The sequence below is a fragment of the Chiloscyllium punctatum genome, chromosome 47, assembly GCF_047496795.1.
Source record: "Chiloscyllium punctatum isolate Juve2018m chromosome 47, sChiPun1.3, whole genome shotgun sequence".
NCBI classification, from domain to species: Eukaryota; Metazoa; Chordata; class Chondrichthyes; order Orectolobiformes; family Hemiscylliidae; genus Chiloscyllium; species Chiloscyllium punctatum.
Window position 1 is genome coordinate 28226809 of NC_092785.1, and position 18834 is coordinate 28245642.

Genomic DNA, 18834 nt, shown 5'->3' on the forward strand with positions numbered 1-18834 from the left:
AGAAACAGAGAGGCTGAAAAAGAGGGCAAAAAACAGAGGGGCTGAAACAGAGGGCGAGAAACAGAGGGGCTGAAACAGAGGGGCTGAAACAGAGGAGCTGAAACAGCGGGGCTGGAACAGAGGGGGAGAAACAGAGGGGCTGACACAGAGGGGCTGAATCAGAGGGGCTGAAACAGAGGGGCTGAAAAACAGGGCGAGAAACAGAGGGGCTAAAACAGAGGGCGAGAAACAGAGAGGCTGAAACAGAGGGCGAGAAACAGAGGGGCTGAAACAGAGGGCGAGAAACAGAGGGGGGGGGGCGAGAAACAGAGCGGCTGAATCAGAGGGGCTAAATCAGAGGGGCTGAATCAGAGGGGCTGAAACAGAGTGGCTGAATCAATGGAGCTGAAACAGAGGGCGAGAAACAGAGGGGCTGAAACAGAGTGCGAGAAACAGAGGGGCTGAAACAGAGGGCGAGAAACAGAGGGGCTGAAACAGAGGGGCTGAAACAGAGGGGCTGAAACAGAGGGCGAGAAACAGAGGGCGAGAAACAGAGCGGCTGAATCAGAGGGGCTAAATCAGAGGGGCTGAAACAGAGGGGCTGAATCAGAGGAGCTGAAACAGAGGGTGAGAAACAGAGGGGCTGAAACAGAGGGCGAGAAACAGAGGGGCTGAAACAGAGGGCGAGAAACAGAGGGGCTGAAACAGAGGGGCTGAAACAGAGGGGCTAAAACAGAGGGCGAGAAACAGAGAGGCTGAAACAGAGGGCGAGAAACAGAGGGGCTGAAACAGAGGGCGAGAAACAGAGGGGCGGAAACAGAGGGCGAGAAACAGAGGGTCTGAAACAGAGGGGCTGAAACAGAGGGGCTGAAACAGAGGGCGCGGAACAGAGGGGCTGGAACAGAGGTCAAGAAACAGAGGGGCTGAAACAGAGGGCGAGAAACAGTGGGCCAGAAACAGAGGGACTGAAACATAGGGGCTGAAACAGAGGGGCTGAAAGAGAGGGCGAGAAACAGAGGGGCTGAAACAGAGGGCGAGAAGCAGAGGGGCTGAAACAGAGGGCGAGAAACAGAGGGGCTGAAACAGAGGGGCTGAAACAGAGGGGCTGAAACAGAGGGCGAGAAATAGAGGGTCTGAAACAGAGGGCGAGAAACAGAGGGGCTGAAACAGTGGGCGAGAAATAGAGGGGCTGAAACAGAGGGCGAGAAACAGAGGGGCTGAAACAGAGGGCGAGAAACAGAGGGGCTGAAACAGAGGGGCTGAAACAGATGTCGAGAAACAGAGGGGCTGAAACAGAGGGGCTGAAACAGAGGGGCTGAAACAGTGGGCGAGAAACAGAGGGGCTGAAACAGAGGGCGAGAAACAGAGGGGCTGAAACAGAGAGCGAGAAACAGAGGGGCTGAAACAGAGGGGCTGAATGAGTGGGGCTGAATCAGAGGGGCTGAATCAGAGGGGCTGAAACAGAGGGTGAGAAACAGAGGGGCGGAAACAGAGGGCGAGAAACAGAGGGTCTGAAACAGAGGGCGAGAAACAGAGGGGCGGAAACAGAGGGCGAGAAACAGAGGGTCTGAAACAGAGGGGCTGAAACAGAGGGGCTGAAACAGAGGGGGCGGAACAGAGGGGCTGGAACAGAGGTCAAGAAACAGAGGGGCTGAAACAGAGGGCGAGAAACAGTGGGCCAGAAACAGAGGGACTGAAACATAGGGGCTGAAACAGAGGGGCTGAAAGAGAGGGCGAGAAACAGAGGGGCTGAAACAGAGGGCGAGAAGCAGAGGGGCTGAAACAGAGGGCGAGAAACAGAGGGGCTGAAACAGAGGGGCTGAAACAGAGGGGCTGAAACAGAGGGCGAGAAATAGAGGGTCTGAAACAGAGGGCGATAAACAGAGGGGCTGAAACAGTGGGCGAGAAATAGAGGGGCTGAAACAGAGGGCGAGAAACAGAGGGGCTGAAACAGAGGGCGAGAAACAGAGGGGCTGAAACAGAGGGGCTGAAACAGATGTCGAGAAACAGAGGGGCTGAAACAGAGGGGCTGAAACAGAGGGGCTGAAACAGAGGGCGAGAAACAGAGGGGCTGAAACAGAGGGCGAGAAACAGAGGGGCTGAAACAGAGAGCGAGAAACAGAGGGGCTGAAACAGAGGGCGAGAAACAGAGGGGCTGAAACAGATGGGCTGAAACAGATGGCGAGAAACAGAGGGGCTGAAACAGAGGGGCTGAAACAGAGGGCGAGAAACTGAGGGGCTGAAACAGAGGGCGAGAAACAGAGGGGCTGAAACAGAGGGGCTGAATGAGTGGGGCTGAATCAGAGGGGCTGAATCAGAGGGGCTTAAACAGAGGGTGAGAAACAGAGGGGCTGAAACAGAGGGTCTGAAACAGATGGGCTGAAACAGAGGGCGAGAAACAGAGGGGCTGAAACAGAGGGGCTGAAACAGAGGGCAAGAAACAGAGGGGCTGAAACAGAGGGCGAGAAACAGAGGGGCTGAAACAGAGAGCGAGAAACAGAGGGGCTGAAACAGAGGGGCTGAATGAGTGGGGTTGAATCAGAGGGGCTGAATCAGAGGGGCTGAAACAGAGGGTGAGAAACAGAGGGGCTGAAACAGAGGGGCTGAAACAGAGGGGCTGAAACAGAGGGCGAGAAACAGAGGGGCTGAATCAGAGGGGCTAAATCAGAGTGGCTGAATCAGAGGGGCGGAAACAGCGGGCTGAATCAGAGGGGCTGAAACAGAGAGTGAGAAATAGAGGGTCTGAAACAGAGGGCGAGAAACAGAGGGGCTGAAACAGTGGGCGAGAAATAGAGGGGCTGAAACAGAGGGCGATAAACAGAGGGGCTGAAACAGAGGGCGAGAAACAGAGGGGCTGAAACAGAGGGGCTGAAACAGATGGCGAGAAACAGAGGGGCTGAAACAGAGGGGCTGAAACAGAGGGGCTGAAACAGAGGGCGAGAAACAGAGGGGCTGAAACAGAGGGCGAGAAACAGAGGGGCTGAAACAGAGAGCGAGAAACAGAGGGGCTGAAACAGAGGGGCTGAATGAGTGGGGCTGAATCAGAGGGGCTGAATCAGAGGGGCTGAAACAGAGGGTGAGAAACAGAGGGGCTGAAACAGAGGGGCTGAAACAGATGGGCTGAAACAGAGGGCGAGAAACAGAGGGGCTGAATCAGAGGGGCTAAATCAGAGTGGCTGAATCAGAGGGGCGGAAACAGCGGGCTGAATCAGAGGGGCTGAAACAGAGGTCGAGAAACAGAGGGACTGAAACAGAGGGGCTGAAACAGAGGGGCTGAAACAGAGGGGCTGAAACAGAGGGGCTGAATCAGTGTGGCTGATTCAGAGTGGCTGAAACAGAGGGGCCGAATCAGCGGGGCTGAAACAGTGGGCGAGAAACAGAGCGGCTGAAACAGCGGGTGAGAAACAGAGGGGCAGAAACAGAGTGCGAGAAACAGAGGGTCTGAAACAGAGGGCGAGAAACAGAGGGGCTGAAACAGAGGACGAGAAACAGAGGGGCTGAAACAGAGGGGCTGAAACAGATGGCGAGAAACAGAGGGGCTGAAACAGAGGGGCTGAAACAGAGGGGCTGAAACAGAGGACGCGAAACAGAGGGACTGAAACAGAGGGCAAGAAACAGAGGGGCTGAAACAGAGGGCGAGAAACAGAGTGCGAGAAACAGAGGGACTGAAACATAGGGGCTGAAACAGAGGGGCTGAAAGAGAGGGCGAGAAACAGAGGGGCTGAAACAGTCGGGCTGAAACAGAGGGTCTGAAACAGAGGGCGAGAAATAGAGGGGGTGAAACAGTGGGCGAGAAACAGAGGGGCTGAAACAGTGGGCGAGAAATAGAGGGGCTGAAACAGAGGGCGAGAAACAGAGGGGCTGAAACAGAGGGCGAGAAACAGAGGGGCTGAAACAGATGGGCTGAAACAGATGGCGAGAAACAGAGGGGCTGAAACAGAGGGGCTGAAACAGAGGGGCTGAAACAGAGGGCGAGAAACAGAGGGGCTGAAACAGAGGGCAAGAAACAGAGGGGCTGAAACAGAGGGGCTGACTAAGTGGGGCTGAATCAGAGGGGCTGAATCAGAGTGGCTTAAACAGAGGGTGAGAAACAGAGGAGCTGAAACAGAGGGGCTGAAACAGATGGGCTGAAACAGAGGGCGAGAAACAGAGGGGCTCAAACAGAGGGGCTGAAACAGAGGGCGAGAAACAGAGGGGCTGAAACAGAGGGCGAGAAACAGAGGGGCTGAAACAGAGAGCGAGAAACAGAGGGGCTGAAACAGAGGGGCTGAATGAGTGGGGCTGAATCAGAGGGGCTGAATCAGAGGGGCTGAAACAGAGGGTGAGAAACAGTGGGGCTGAAACAGAGGGGCTGAAACAGAGGGGCTGAAACAGAGGGCGAGAAACAGAGGGGCTGAATCAGAGGGGCTAAATCAGAGTGGCTGAATCAGAGGGGCGGAAACAGCGGGCTGAATCAGAGGGGCTGAAACAGAGGGCGAGAAACAGAGGGTCTGAAACAGAGGACGAGAAACACAGGGGCTGAAACAGAGGGGCTGAAACAGAGGGGCTGAAACAGAGGGGCTGAATCAGTGTGGCTGATTCAGAGTGGCTGAAACAGAGGGGCTGAATCAGCGGGGCTGAAACAGTAGGCGAGAAACAGAGGGGCTGAAACAGAGGGTGAGAAACAGAGGGGCTGAAACAGAGGGGCTGTATCAGAGGGGCTAAAACAGAGGGCGAGAAAAAGAGAGGCTGAAACAGAGGGCGAGAAACAGAGGGGCTGGAACAGAGGGCGAGAAAAAGAGAGGCTGAAACAGAGGGCGAGAAACAGAGGGGCTGGAACAGAGGGCGAGAAACAGAGGGGCTGAAACAGAGGGCAAGAAAAAGAGGGGCTGAATCAGAGGGCGAGAAACAGAGGGTGAGAAACAGAGGGAATGAAACATAGCGGCTGAAACAGAGGGGCTGAAAGAGAGGGCGAGAAACAGAGGGGCTGAAACAGTCGGGCTGAAACAGAGGGGCTGAAACAGAGGGCGAGAAACAGAGGGGCTGAAACAGAAGGCGAGAAACAGAGGGGCTGAAACAGTGGGCGAGAAATAGAGGGGCTGAAACAGAGGGCGAGAAACAGAGGGGCTGAAACAGAGGGCGAGAAACAGAGGGGCTGAAACAGATGGGCTGAAACAGATGGCGAGAAACAGAGGGGCTGAAATAGAGGGGCTGAAACAGAGGGGCTGAAACAGAGGGCGAGAAACAGAAAGGCTGAAAAAGAGGGTGAAAAACAGAGGGGCTGCAACAGAGGGCGAGAAACAGAGGGGCTGAAACAGAGGGCGAGAAACAGAGGGGCTGAAACAGAGGGCGAGAAACAGAGGGGCTGAAACAGAGGGGCTGAAACAGAGGGGCTGAAACAGAGGACGCGAAACAGAGGGGCTGAAACAGAGTTCAAGAAACAGAGGGGCTGAAACAGAGGGCCAGAAACAGAGGGCGAGAAACAGAGGGACTGAAACATAGGGGCTGAAACAGAGGGGCTGAAAGAGAGGGCGAGAAACAGAGGGGCTGAAACAGTCGGGCTGAAACAGAGGGGCTGAAACAGAGGGCGAGAAATAGAGGGGGTGAAACAGAAGGCGAGAAACAGAGGGGCTGAAACAGTGGGCGAGAAATAGAGGGGCTGAAACAGAGGGCGAGAAACAGAGGGGCTGAAACAGAGGGCGAGAAACAGAGGGGCTGAAACAGATGGGCTGAAACAGATGGCGAGAAACAGAGGGGCTGAAACAGAGGGGCTGAAACAGAGGGGCGGAAACAGAGGGCGAGAAACAGAGGGGCTGAAACAGAGGGGCTGAATGAGTGGGGCTGAATCAGAGGGGCTGAATCAGAGGGGCTTAAACAGAGGGTGAGAAACAGAGGGGCTGAAACAGAGGGGCTGAAACAGATGGGCTGAAACAGAGGGCGAGAAACAGAGGGGCTGAATCAGAGGGGCTAAATCAGAGTGGCTGAATCAGAGGGGCGGAAACAGAGGGGCTGAATCAGAGGGGCTGAAACAGAGGGCGAGAAACAGAGGGGCTGAAACAGAGGGGCTGAAACAGAGGGGCTGAATCAGTGTGGCTGATTCAGAGTGGCTGAATCAGAGGGGCTGAATCAGCGGGGCTGAAACAGAGGGCGAGAAACAGAGCGGCTGAAACAGCGGGTGAGAAACAGAGGGGCAGAAACAGAGTGCGAGAAACAGAGGGTCTGAAACAGAGGGCGAGAAACAGAGGGGCTGAAACAGAGCGCGAGAAACAGAGGGGCTGAAACAGAGGGGCTGAAACAGAGGGGCTGAAACGGAGGGGCTGAAACAGAGGGGCTGAAACAGAGGGGCTGATATAGAGGGCGAGAAACAAAGGGGCTGAAACAGAGGGCGAGAAACAGAGGGGCTGAAACAGAGGGCCTGAAATAGAGGGGCTGAAACAGAGGGGCTGGAAGAGATGGCGAGAAACAGAGGGGCTGAAACAGAGGGCGAGAAAAAGTGGGGCTGAAACAGAGGGGCTGGAACAGAGGGGGAGAAACAGAGGGGCTGACACAGAGGGGCTGAATCAGAGGGGCTGAAACACAGGGCGAGAAACAGAGGGGCTGAAACAGAGGTCGAGAAACAGAGGGGCGGAAACAGAGGGCGAGAAACAGAGGGGCTGAAACAGAGGTGCTGAAACAGAGGGGCTGAATCAGAGGGGCTGAATCAGAGGGGCTGAAATAGATGGCGAGAAACAGAGGGGCTGAAACAGTGGGCGAGAAACAGAGGGGCTGAAACAGAGGGCGAGAAACAGAGGGGCCGAAACAGAGGGGCTGAAACAGAGGGGCTGAAACAGAGGGGCTGAAACAGAGGGGGAGAAACAGAGGGGCTGAAACAGAGGGGCTGAATGAGTGGGGCTGAAAAAGGGGGCGAGAATCAGAGGGGCTGAATCAGAGGCGCTAAATCAGAGGGGCTGAAACAGAGGGGCTGAAACAGAGGGGCTGAATCAGAGGAGCTGAAACAGAGGGCGAGAAACAGAGGGGCTGAAACAGAGGGCGAGAAACAGAGGGGCTGAAACAGAGGGTGAGAAACAGAGGGGCTGAAACAGAGGGGCTGAATCAGAGGGGCTAAAACAGAGGGCGAGAAACAGAGAGGCTGAAACAGAGGGCGAGAAACAGAGGGGCTGGAACAGAGGGCGAGAAACAGAGGGGCTGAAACAGAGGGGCTGAAACAGAGGGGCTGAAACAGAGGACGCGAAACAGAGGGGCTGAAACAGAGGGCAAGAAACAGAGGGGCTGAATCAGAGGGCGAGAAACAGAGGGCGAGAAACAGAGGGAATGAAACATAGCGGCTGAAACAGAGGGGCTGAAAGAGAGGGCGAGAAAAGAAGGGGCTGAAACAGTCGGGCTGAAACAGAGGGGCTGAAACAGAGGGCGAGAAACAGAGGGGCTGAAACAGAAGGCGATAAACAGAGGGGCTGAAACAGTGGGCGAGAAATAGAGGGGCTGAAACAGAGGGCGAGAAACAGAGGGGCTGAAACAGAGGGCGAGAAACAGAGGGGCTGAAACAGATGGGCTGAAACAGATGGCCAGAAACAGAGGGGCTGAAACAGAGGGGCTGAAACAGAGGGGCTGAAACAGAGGGCGAGAAACAGAGGGGCTGAAACAGAGGGCGAGAAACAGAGCGGCTGAAACAGAGGGGCTGAATGAGTGGGGCTGAATCAGAGGGGCTGAATCAGAGGGGCTTAAACAGAGGGTGAGAAACAGAGGGGCTGAAACAGAGGGTCTGAAACAGATGGGCTGAAACAGAGGGCGAGAAACAGAGGGGCTGAATCAGAGGGGCTAAATCAGAGTGGCTGAATCAGAGGGGCAGAAACAGAGGGGCTGAATCAGAGGGGCTGAAACAGAGGGCGAGAAACAGAGGGGCTGAAACAGAGGGGCTGAATCAGTGTGGCTGATTCAGAGTGGCTGAATCAGAGGGGCTGAATCAGCGGGGCTGAAACAGAGGGCGAGAAACAGAGCGGCTGAAACAGCGGGTGAGAAACAGAGGGGCAGAAACAGAGTGCGAGAAACAGAGGGTCTGAAACAGAGGGCGAGAAACAGAGGGGCTGAAACAGAGGGCGAGAAACAGAGGGGCTGAAACAGAGGGGCTGAAACAGATGGAGAGAAACAGTGGGACTGAAACAGAGGGCGAGAAACAGAGGGGCTGAAACAGAGGGGCTGAAACAGAGGGGCTGATATAGAGGGCGAGAAACAAAGGGGCTGAAACAGAGGGCGAGAAACAGAGGGGCTGAAACAGAGGGCGAGAAACAGAGGGGCTGAAACAGAGGGCCTGAAATAGAGGGGCTGAAACAGAGGGGCTGAAAGAGAGGGCGAGAAACAAAAAGGCTGAAAAAGAGGGCGAAAAACAGAGGGGCTGAAACAGAGGGCGAGAAAAAGAGGGGCTGAAACAGAGGGGCTGGAACAGAGGGGGAGAAACAGAGGGGCTGACACAGAGGGGCTGAATCAGAGGGGCTGAAACACAGGGCGAGAAACAGAGGGGCTGAAACAGAGGTCGAGAAACAGAGGGGCTGAAACAGAGGGCGAGAAACAGAGGGGCTGAAACAGAGGGGCTGTAACAGAGGGGCTGAATCAGAGGGGCTGAATCAGAGGGGCTGAAATAGAGGGCGAGAAACAGAGGGGCTGAAACAGTGGGCGAGAAACAGAGGGGCTGAAACAGAGGGCGAGAAACAGAGGGGCTGAAACAGAGGGGCTGAAACAGAGGGGCTAAAACAGAGGGGCTGAAACAGAGGGCGAGAAACAGAGGGGCTGAAACAGAGGGGCGGGAAACAGAGGGGCTGAATCAGAGGGGCTGAATGAGTGGGGCTGAATCAGAGGTGCTGAATAAGAGGGGCTGAAACAGAGGGTGGGAAACAGAGGGGCTGAAACAGAGGGGCTGAAAAAGGGGGCGAGAATCAGAGGGGCTGAATCAGAGGCGCTAAATCAGAGGGGCTGAATCAGAGGGGCTGAAACAGAGGGGCTGAATCAGAGGAGCTGAAACAGAGGGCGAGAAACAGAGGGGCTGAAACAGAGTGCGAGAAACAGAGGGGCTGAAACAGAGGGCGAGAAACAGAGGGGCTGAAACAGAGGGGCTGAATCAGAGGGGCTAAAACAGAGGGCGAGAAACAGAGAGGCTGAAACAGAGGGCGAGAAACAGAGGGGCTGAAACAGAGGGCGAGAAACAGAGGGGCTGAAACAGAGGGCGAGAAACAGAGGGGCTGAAACAGAGGGGCTGAAACAGAGGGGCTGAAACAGAGGGCGCGAAACAGAGGGGCTGAAACAGAGGGCAAGAAAGAGAGGGGCTGAAACATGGGTGAGAAACAGAGGGGCTGGAACAGAGGGCTAGAAACAGAGGGGCTGAAACAGAGGGGCTGAAACAGAAGGCGAGAAACAGAGTGGCTGAAACAGAGGGCGAGAAACAGAGGGGCTGAAACAGAGGGGCTGAAACAGAGGGGCTGAAACAGAGGGGCGGAAACAGAGGGCGAGAAACAGAGGGGCTGAAACAGAGGACGAGAAACAGAAAGGCTGAAACAGAGGGGCTGAATCAGAGGGGCTGAATCAGAGGGGCTGAAACAGAGGGGCTGAAACAGAGGGCGAGAAACAAAGGGGCTGAAACAGCGGGCGAGAAACAGAGGGCGAGAAACAGAGGGGCTGAAACAGAGGGGCTGAAACAGAAGGGCTGAAACAGAGGGCCTGAAACAGAGGGCGAGAAACAGAGGGGCTGAAACAGAGGGCGCAAAACAGAGGGGCTGAAACAGAGGGCGAGAAACAGAGGGTGAGAAACAGAGGGCGAGAAACAGAGGGGATGAAACAGAGGGGTTGAAACAGAGGGGCTGAAACAGAGGGGCTGAAACTGAGGGGCTGAATCCGGGGGGCTGAAACAGATGGGCTGAAACAGAGGGCGAGAAACAGAGGGGCTGAAACTGAGGGCGAGAAACAGAGGGGCTGTGACAGAGGGGCTGAAACAGAGGGGCTGATACAGAGGGCGAGAAAGAGTGGGGCTGAAACAGAGGGGCTGAAACAGAGGGGCTGAAACAGAGGGGCTGGTCAGAGGTGGAGAAACAGAGGTGCTGATACAGAGGGGCTGAATCAGAGGGGCTGAAACAGAGGGCGAGAAACAGAGGGGCTGAAACAGAGGGGCTGAAACAGAGGGGCTGAAACAGAGGGCGAGAAACAGAGGGGCTGAAACAGAGGGGCTGAAACAGAGGGGCTGAAACAGAGGGCGAGAAACAGAGCGGCTGAATCAGAGGGGCTAAATCAGAGGGGCTGAATCAGAGGGGCTGAAACAGAGGGGCTGAATCAGAGGAGCAGAAACAGAGGGCGAGAAACAGAGGGGCTGAAACAGAGGGCGAGAAACAGAGGGGCTGAAACAGAGGGCGAGAAACAGAGGGGCTGAAACAGAGGGGCTGACACAAGGGGCTGAAACAGAGGGCGCGAAACAGAGGGGCTGAAACAGAGGGCAAGAAACAGAGTGGCCGAAACAGAGGGCGAGAAACAGAGGGCGAGAAACAGAGGGACTGAAACATAGGGGCTGAAACAGAGGGGCTGAAACAGAGGGCGAGAAACAGAGGGGCTGAAACAGAGGGCTAAAAACAGAGGGGCTGAAACAGAGGGCGAGAAACAGAGGGGCTGAAACAGAGGGGCTGAAACAGAGGGGCTGAAACAGAGGGGGAGAAATAGAGGGGCTGAAACAGAGGGCGAGAAACAGAGGGGCTGAAACAGTGGGCGAGAAATAGAGGGGCTGAAACAGAGGGCGAGAAACAGAGGGGTTGAAACAGAGGGGCTGGAACAGAGGGGGAGAAACAGAGGGGCTGACACAGAGGGGCTGAATCAGAGCGGCTGAAACAGAGGGCGAGAAACAGCGGGGCTGAAACAGAGGGCGAGAAACAGAGGGGCTGAAACAGAGGGCGAGAAACAGAGGGGCTGAAACAGAGGGGCTGAAACAGAGGGGCTGGAACAGAGGTGGAGAAACAGAGGTGCTGATACAGAGGGGCTGAATCAGAGGGGCTGAAACAGAGGGCGAGAAACAGTGGGGCTGAAACAGAGGGGCTGAAACAGAGGGGCTGAAACAGAGGGCAAGAAACAGAGGGGCTGAAACAGAGGGTCTGAAACAGAGGGGCTGAAACAGAGGGCGAGAAACAGAGCGGCTGAATCAGAGGGGCTAAATCAGAGGGGCTGAATCAGAGGGGCTGAAACAGAGGGGCTGAATCAGAGGAGCTGAAACAGAGGGCGAGAAACAGATGGGCTGAAACAGAGGGCGAGAAACAGAGGGGCTGAAACAGAGGGCGAGAAACAGAGGGGCTGAAACAGAGGGGCTGAAACAGAGGGGCTGAAACAGAGGGCGCGAAACAGAGGGGCTGAAACAGAGGGCAAGAAACAGAGTGGCCGAAACAGAGGGCGAGAAACAGAGGGCGAGAAACAGAGGGACTGAAACAGAGGGGCTGAAACAGAGGGGCTGAAACAGAGGGCGAGAAACAGAGGGGCTGAAACAGAGGGCTAAAAACAAAGGGGCTGAAACAGAGAGCGAGAAACAGAGGGGCTGAAACAGAGGGGATGAAACAGAGGGCGAGAAACAGAGGGGCTGAAACAGAGGGGCTGAAACAGAGGGGCTGAAACAGAGGGGCTGAATCAGAGGGGCTGAATCAGAGGGGCTGAAATAGAGGGCGAGAACCAGAGGGGCTGAAATAGTGGGCGAGAAACAGAGGGGCTGAAACAGAGGGCGAGAAACAGAGGGGCTGAAACAGAGGGGCTGAAACAGAGGGGCTGAAACAGAGGGGCTGAAATAGAGGGCGAGAAACAGAGGGGCTGAAACAGAGGGGCGGGAAACAGAGGGGCTGAATCAGAGGGGCTGAATGAGTGGGGCTGAATCAGAGGTGCTGAATCAGATGGGCTGAAACAGAGGGTGGGAAACAGAGGGGCTGAAACAGAGGGGCTGAAACAGAGGGCGAGAAACAGAGGGGCTGAAACAGAGGGGCTGAAACAGAGGGGCTGAAACAGAGGGGCTGAATCAGAGGGGCTGAATCAGAGGGGCTGAAATAGAGGGCGAGAACCAGAGGGGCTGAAATAGTGGGCGAGAAACAGAGGGGCTGAAACAGAGGGCGAGAAACAGAGGGGCTGAAACAGAGGGGCTGAAACAGAGGGGCTGAAACAGAGGGGCTGAAACAGAGGGCGAGAAACAGAGGGGCTGAAACAGAGGGGCGGGAAACAGAGGGGCTGAATCAGAGGGGCTGAATGAGTGGGGCTGAATCAGAGGTGCTGAATCAGATGGGCTGAAACAGAGGGTGGGAAACAGAGGGGCTGAAACAGAGGGGCTGAAGCAGAGGGGCTGAAACAGAGGGCGAGAAACAGAGGGGCTGAATCAGAGGGGCTAAATCAGAGGGGCTGAATCAGAGGGGCTGAAACAGAGGGGCTGAATCAGAGGAGCTGAAACAGAGGGCGAGAAACAGAGGGGCTGAAACAGAGTGCGAGAAACAGAGGGGCTGAAACAGAGGGCGAGAACCAGAGGGGCTGAAACAGAGGGGCTGAAACAGAGGGGCTAAAACAGAGGGCGAGAAACAGAGAGGCTGAAACAGAGGGCGTGAAACAGAGGGGCTGAAACAGAGGGCGAGAAACAGAGGGGCTGAAACAGAGGGGCTGAAACAGAGGGGCTGAAACAGAGGGCGCGAAACAGAGGGGCTGAAACATAGGGCAAGAAACAGAGGGGCTGAGACAGTCGGGCTGAAACAGAGGGGCTGAAACAGAGGGCGAGAAATAGAGGGGGTGAAACAGAGGGCGAGAAACAGAGGGGCTGAAACAGTGGGCGAGAAACAGAGGGGCTGAAACAGTGGGCGAGAAATAGAGGGGCTGAAACAGAGGGGCTGAAACAGAGGGGCTGAAACAGAGGGGCTGGAACAGAGGTGGAGAAACAGAGGTGCTGATACAGAGGGGCTGAATCACAGGGGCTGAAACAGAGGGCGAGAAACAGTGGGGCTGAAACAGAGGGGCTGAAACAGAGGGGATGAAACAGAGAGTGAGAAACAGAGGGGCTGAAACAGAGGGGCTAAATCAGAGGGGCTGAATCAGAGGGGCTGAAACAGAGGGGCTGAATCAGAGGAGCTGAAACAGAGGGCGAGAAACAGAGGGGCTGAAACATAGGGCGAGAAACAGAGGGGCTGAAACAGAGGGCGAGAAACAGAGGGGCTGAAACAGAGGGGCTGACACAGAGGGGCTGAATCAGAGGGGCTGAAACAGAGGGGCTGAATCAGAGGAGCTGAAACAGAGGGCGAGAAACAGAGGGGCTGAAACATAGGGCGAGAAACAGAGGGGCTGAAACAGAGGGCGAGAAACAGAGGGGCTGAAACAGAGGGGCTGACACAGAGGGGCTGAAACAGAGGGCGCGAAACAGAGGGGCTGAAACAGAGGGCAAGAAACAGAGTGGCCGAAACAGAGGGCGAGAAACAGAGGGCGAGAAACAGAGGGACTGAAACAGAGGGGCTGAAACAGAGGGGCTGAAACAGAGGGCGAGAAACAGAGGGGCTGAAACAGAGGGCTAAAAACAGAGGGGCTGAAACAGAGGGCGAGAAACAGAGGGGCTGAAACAGAGGGGCTGAAACAGAGGGCGAGAAATAGAGGGGCTGAAACAGAGGGCGAGAATCAGAGGAGCTGAAACAGAGGGCGAGAAACAGAGGGGCTGAAACAGAGTGCGAGAAACAGAGGGGCTGAAACAGAGGGCGAGAACCAGAGGGGCTGAAACAGAGGGGCTGAAACAGAGGGGCTAAAACAGAGGGCGAGAAACAGAGAGGCTGAAACAGAGGGCGCGAAACAGAGGGGCTGAAACAGAGGGCGAGAAACAGAGGGGCTGAAACAGAGGGGCTGAAACAGAGGGGCTGAAACAGAGGGCGCGAAACAGAGGGGCTGAAACATAGGGCAAGAAACAGAGGGGCTGAGACAGTCGGGCTGAAACAGAGGGGCTGAAACAGAGGGCGAGAAATAGAGGGGGTGAAACAGAGGGCGAGAAACAGAGGGGCTGAAACAGTGGGCGAGAAACAGAGGGGCTGAAACAGTGGGCGAGAAATAGAGGGGCTGAAACAGAGGGGCTGAAACAGAGGGGCTGAAACAGAGGGGCTGGAACAGAGGTGGAGAAACAGAGGTGCTGATACAGCGGGGCTGAATCACAGGGGCTGAAACAGAGGGCGAGAAACAGTGGGGCTGAAACAGAGGGGCTGAAACAGAGGGGCTGAAACAGAGAGCGAGAAACAGAGGGGCTGAAACAGAGGGTCTGAAACAGAGGGGCTGAAACAGAGGGCGAGAAACAGAGCGGCTGAATCAGAGGGGCTAAATCAGAGGGGCTGAATCAGAGGGGCTGAAACAGAGGGGCTGAATCAGAGGAGCTGAAACAGAGGGCGAGAAACAGAGGGGCTGAAACATAGGGCGAGAAACAGAGGGGCTGAAACAGAGGGCGAGAAACAGAGGGGCTGAAACAGAGGGGCTGACACAGAGGGGCTGAAACAGAGGGCGCGAAACAGAGGGGCTGAAACAGAGGGCAAGAAACAGAGTGGCCGAAACAGAGGGCGAGAAACAGAGGGCGAGAAACAGAGGGACTGAAACAGAGGGGCTGAAACAGAGGGGCTGAAACAGAGGGCGAGAAACAGAGGGGCTGAAACAGAGGGCTAAAAACAGAGGGGCTGAAACAGAGGGCGAGAAACAGAGGGGCTGAAACAGAGGGGCTGAAACAGAGGGCGAGAAATAGAGGGGCTGAAACAGAGGGCGAGAATCAGAGGGGCTGAAACAGAGGGCGAGAAACAGAGGGGCTGAAACAGAGGGGCTGAAACAGAGGGGCTGAAAAAGAGGGGCTGAATCAGAGGGGCTGAATCACAGGGGCAAAAATAGAGGGCGAGAACCAGAGGGGCTGAAACAGTGGGCGAGAAACAGAGGGGCTGAAACAGAGGGCGAGAAACAGAGGGGCTGAAACAGAGGGGCTGAAACAGAGGGCGAGAAACAGAGGGGCTGAAACAGAGGGGCGGGAAACAGAGGGGCTGAATCAGAGGGGCTGAATGAGTGGGGCTGAATCAGAGGTGCTGAATCAGAGGGGCTGAAACAGAGGGTGGGAAACAGACGGGCTGAAACAGAGGGGCTGAAACAGAGGGGCTGAAACAGAGGGCGAGAAACAGAGGGGCTGAATCAGAGGGGCTAAATCAGAGGGGCTGAATCAGAGTGGCTGAAACAGAGTGGCTGAATCAATGGAGCTGAAACAGAGGGCGAGAAACAGAGGGGCTGAAACAGAGTGCGAGAAACAGAGGGGCTGAAACAGAGGGCGAGAAACAGAGGGGCTGAAACAGAGGGGCTGAAACAGAGGGGCTAAAACAGAGGGCGAGAAACAGAGAGGCTGAAACAGAGGGCGAGAAACAGAGGGGCTGAAACAGAGGGCGAGAAACAGAGGGGCTGAAAGAGAGGGGCTGAAACAGAGGGCGCGAAACAGAGGGGCTGAAACAGAGGGGCTGAAACAGAGGGGCTGAAACAGAGGGCGAGAAATAGAGGGGCTGAAACAGAGGGCGAGAAACAGAGGGGTTGAAACAGTGGGCGAGAAATAGAGGGGCTGAAACAGAGGGCGAGAAACAGTGGGGTTGAAACAGAGGGGCTGGAACAGAGGGGGAGAAACAGAGGGGCTGACACAGAGTGGCTGAATCAGAGGGGCTGAAACAGAGGGCAAGAAACAGCGGGGCTGAAACAGAGGGCGAGAAACAGAGGGGCTGAAACAGAGGGCGAGAAACAGAGGGGCTGAAACAGAGGGGCTGAAACAGAGGGGCTGAAACAGAGGGGCTGGAACAGAGGTGGAGAAACAGAGGTGCTGATACAGAGGGGCTGAATCAGAGGGGCTGAAACAGAGGGCGAGAAACAGTGGGGCTGAAACAGAGGGGCTGAAACAGAGGGGCTGAAACAGAGGGCAAGAAACAGAGGGGCTGAAACAGAGGGTCTGAAACAGAGGGGCTGAAACAGAGGGCGAGAAACAGAGCGGCTGAATCAGAGGGGCTAAATCAGAGGGGCTGAATCAGAGGGGCTGAAACAGAGGGGCTGAATCAGAGGAGCTGAAACAGAGGGCGAGAAACAGATGGGCTGAAACAGAGGGCGAGAAACAGAGGGGCTGAAACAGAGGGCGAGAAACAGAGGGGCTGAAACAGAGGGGCTGAAACAGAGGGGCTGAAACAGAGGGCGCGAAACAGAGGGGCTGAAACAGAGGGCAAGAAACAGAGTGGCCGAAACAGAGGGCGAGAAACAGAGGGCGAGAAACAGAGGGACTGAAACAGAGGGTCTGAAACAGAGAGGCTGAAACAGAGGGCGAGAAACAGAGGGGCTGAAACAGAGGGCTAAAAACAGAGGGGCTGAAACAGAGAGCGAGAAACAGAGGGGCTGAAACAGAGGGGATGAAACAGAGGGCGAGAAACAGAGGGGCTGAAACAGAGGGGCTGAAACAGAGGGGCTGAATCAGAGGGGCTGAATCAGAGGAGCTGAAATAGAGGGCGAGAACCAGAGGGGATGAAATAGTGGGCGAGAAACAGAAGGGCTGAAACAGAGGGCGAGAAACAGAGGGGCTGAAACAGAGGGGCTGAAACAGAGGGGCTGAAACAGAGGGGCTGAAACAGAGGGCGAGAAACAGAGGGGCTGAAACAGAGGGGCGGGAAACAGAGGGGCTGAATCAGAGGGGCTGAATGAGTGGGGCTGAATCAGAGGTGCTGAATCAGATGGGCTGAAACAGAGGGTGGGAAACAGAGGGGCTGAAACAGAGGGGCTGAAACAGAGGGCGAGAAACAGAGGGGCTGAAACAGAGGGGCTGAAACAGAGGGGCTGAAACAGAGGGGCTGAATCAGAGGGGCTGAATCAGAGGGGCTGAAATAGAGGGCGAGAACCAGAGGGGCTGAAATAGTGGGCGAGAAACAGAGGGGCTGAAACAGAGGGCGAGAAACAGAGGGGCTGAAACAGAGGGGCTGAAACAGAGGGGCTGAAACAGAGGGGCTGAAACAGAGGGCGAGAAACAGAGGGGCTGAAACAGAGGGGCGGGAAACAGAGGGGCTGAATCAGAGGGGCTGAATGAGTGGGGCTGAATCAGAGGTGCTGAATCAGATGGGCTGAAACAGAGGGTGGGAAACAGAGGGGCTGAAACAAAGGGGCTGAAACAGAGGGGCTGAAACAGAGGGCGAGAAACTGAGGGGCTGAATCAGAGGGGCTAAATCAGAGGGGCTGAATCAGAGGGGCTGAAACAGAGGGGCTGAATCAGAGGGCGAGAAACAGAGAGGCTGAAACAGAGGGCGAGAAACAGAGGGTCTGAAACAGAGGGTGAGAAACAGAGGGGCTGAAACAGAAGGCGAGAAACAGAGGGTCTGAAGCAGAGGGGCTAAAACAGAGGGGCTGAAACAGAGGGGCTGAATCAGAGAAGCTGATTCAGAGGGGCTGAAACAGAGGGGCTGAATCAGCGGGGCTGAAACAGTGGGCGAGAAACAGAGGGGCTGAAACAGAGGGCGAGAAACAGAGTGGCAGAAACAGAGGGCGAGAAACAGAGGGGCTGAAACAGAGGGGCTGAAACAGAGGGCGAGAAACAGAGGGGCTGAAACAGAGGGCGAGAAACAGAGGGGCTGAAACAGAGGGGATGACACAGAGGGGCTGAAACCAAGGGGCTGAAACAGAGGGCGAGAAACAGAGGGGCTGAAACAGAGGGGCTGAAACAGTGGGGCTGATACAGAGGGCGAGAAACAGAGGGGCTGAAACAGAGGGGCTGAAACAGAGGGGCTGAAACAGAGGGGCTGAAACAGAGGGCGAGAAGCAGAGGGGCTGAATCAGAGGGGCTGAATCAGAGGGAAAGAAACAGAGGGGCTGAAACAGAGGGCGAGAAACAAAGGGGCTGAAACAGCGTGCGAGAAACAGAGGGGCTGAAACAGAGGGGCTGAAACAGAGGGGCTGAAACAGAGGGCGAGAAACAGAGGGGTTAAATCAGAGGGGCTGAATCAGAGGGGCTAAAATAGAGGGGCTGAAACAGAGAGGCTGGAACAAGGGGGGAGAAACAGAGGGGCTGAAACAGATGGGCTGAATCAGAGGGGCTAAAACAGAGGGCGAGAAACAAAGGGGCTGAAACAGAGGGCGAGAAACAGAGGGGCTGAAACAGAGGGCGAGATACAGAGGGGCTGAAACAGAGGGGCTGAAACAGTGGGGCTGAAACAGAGGGCTAGAAACAGAGGGGCTGAAACAGAGGGCGAGAAACAGAGGGTCTGAAACAGAGGGCGAGAAACAGAGGGGCTGATACAGAGGGCGAGAAACAGAGGGGCTGAAACATAGGGCGAGAAACAGAGGGGCTGAAACAGAGGGGCTGAAACAGAGGGGCTGAAACAGAGGGCCTGAATCAGAGGGGCTGATTCAGAGGGGCTGAAACAGAGGGGCTGAATCAGCGGGGCTGAAACAGTGGGCGAGAAACAGAGGGGCTGAAACAGAGGGCGAGAAACAGAGGGGCTGAAACAGAGGGGCTGAAACAGAGGGCGAGAAACAGAGGGGCTGAAAGAGAGGGCGAGAAACAGAGGGGCTGAAACAGAGGGGCTGACACAGAGGGGCTGAAACAAAGGGGCTGAAACAGAGGGCGAGAAACAGAGGGGCTGAAACAGAGGGCGAGAAACAGAGTGGCTGAAACAGAGGGCGAGAAACAGAGGGGCTGAAATAGAGGGGTTGAAGCAGAGGGGCTGAAAGAGTGGGGCTGAAACAGAGGGCGAGAAACAGAGGGGCTGAAACAGAGGGCGAGAAACAGAGGGGCTGAAACACAGGGCGAGAAACAGAGGGGCTGAAACAGAGGGGCTGAAACAGAGGGGCTGAAACAGAAGGGCTGAAACAGAGGGGCTAAATCAGAGG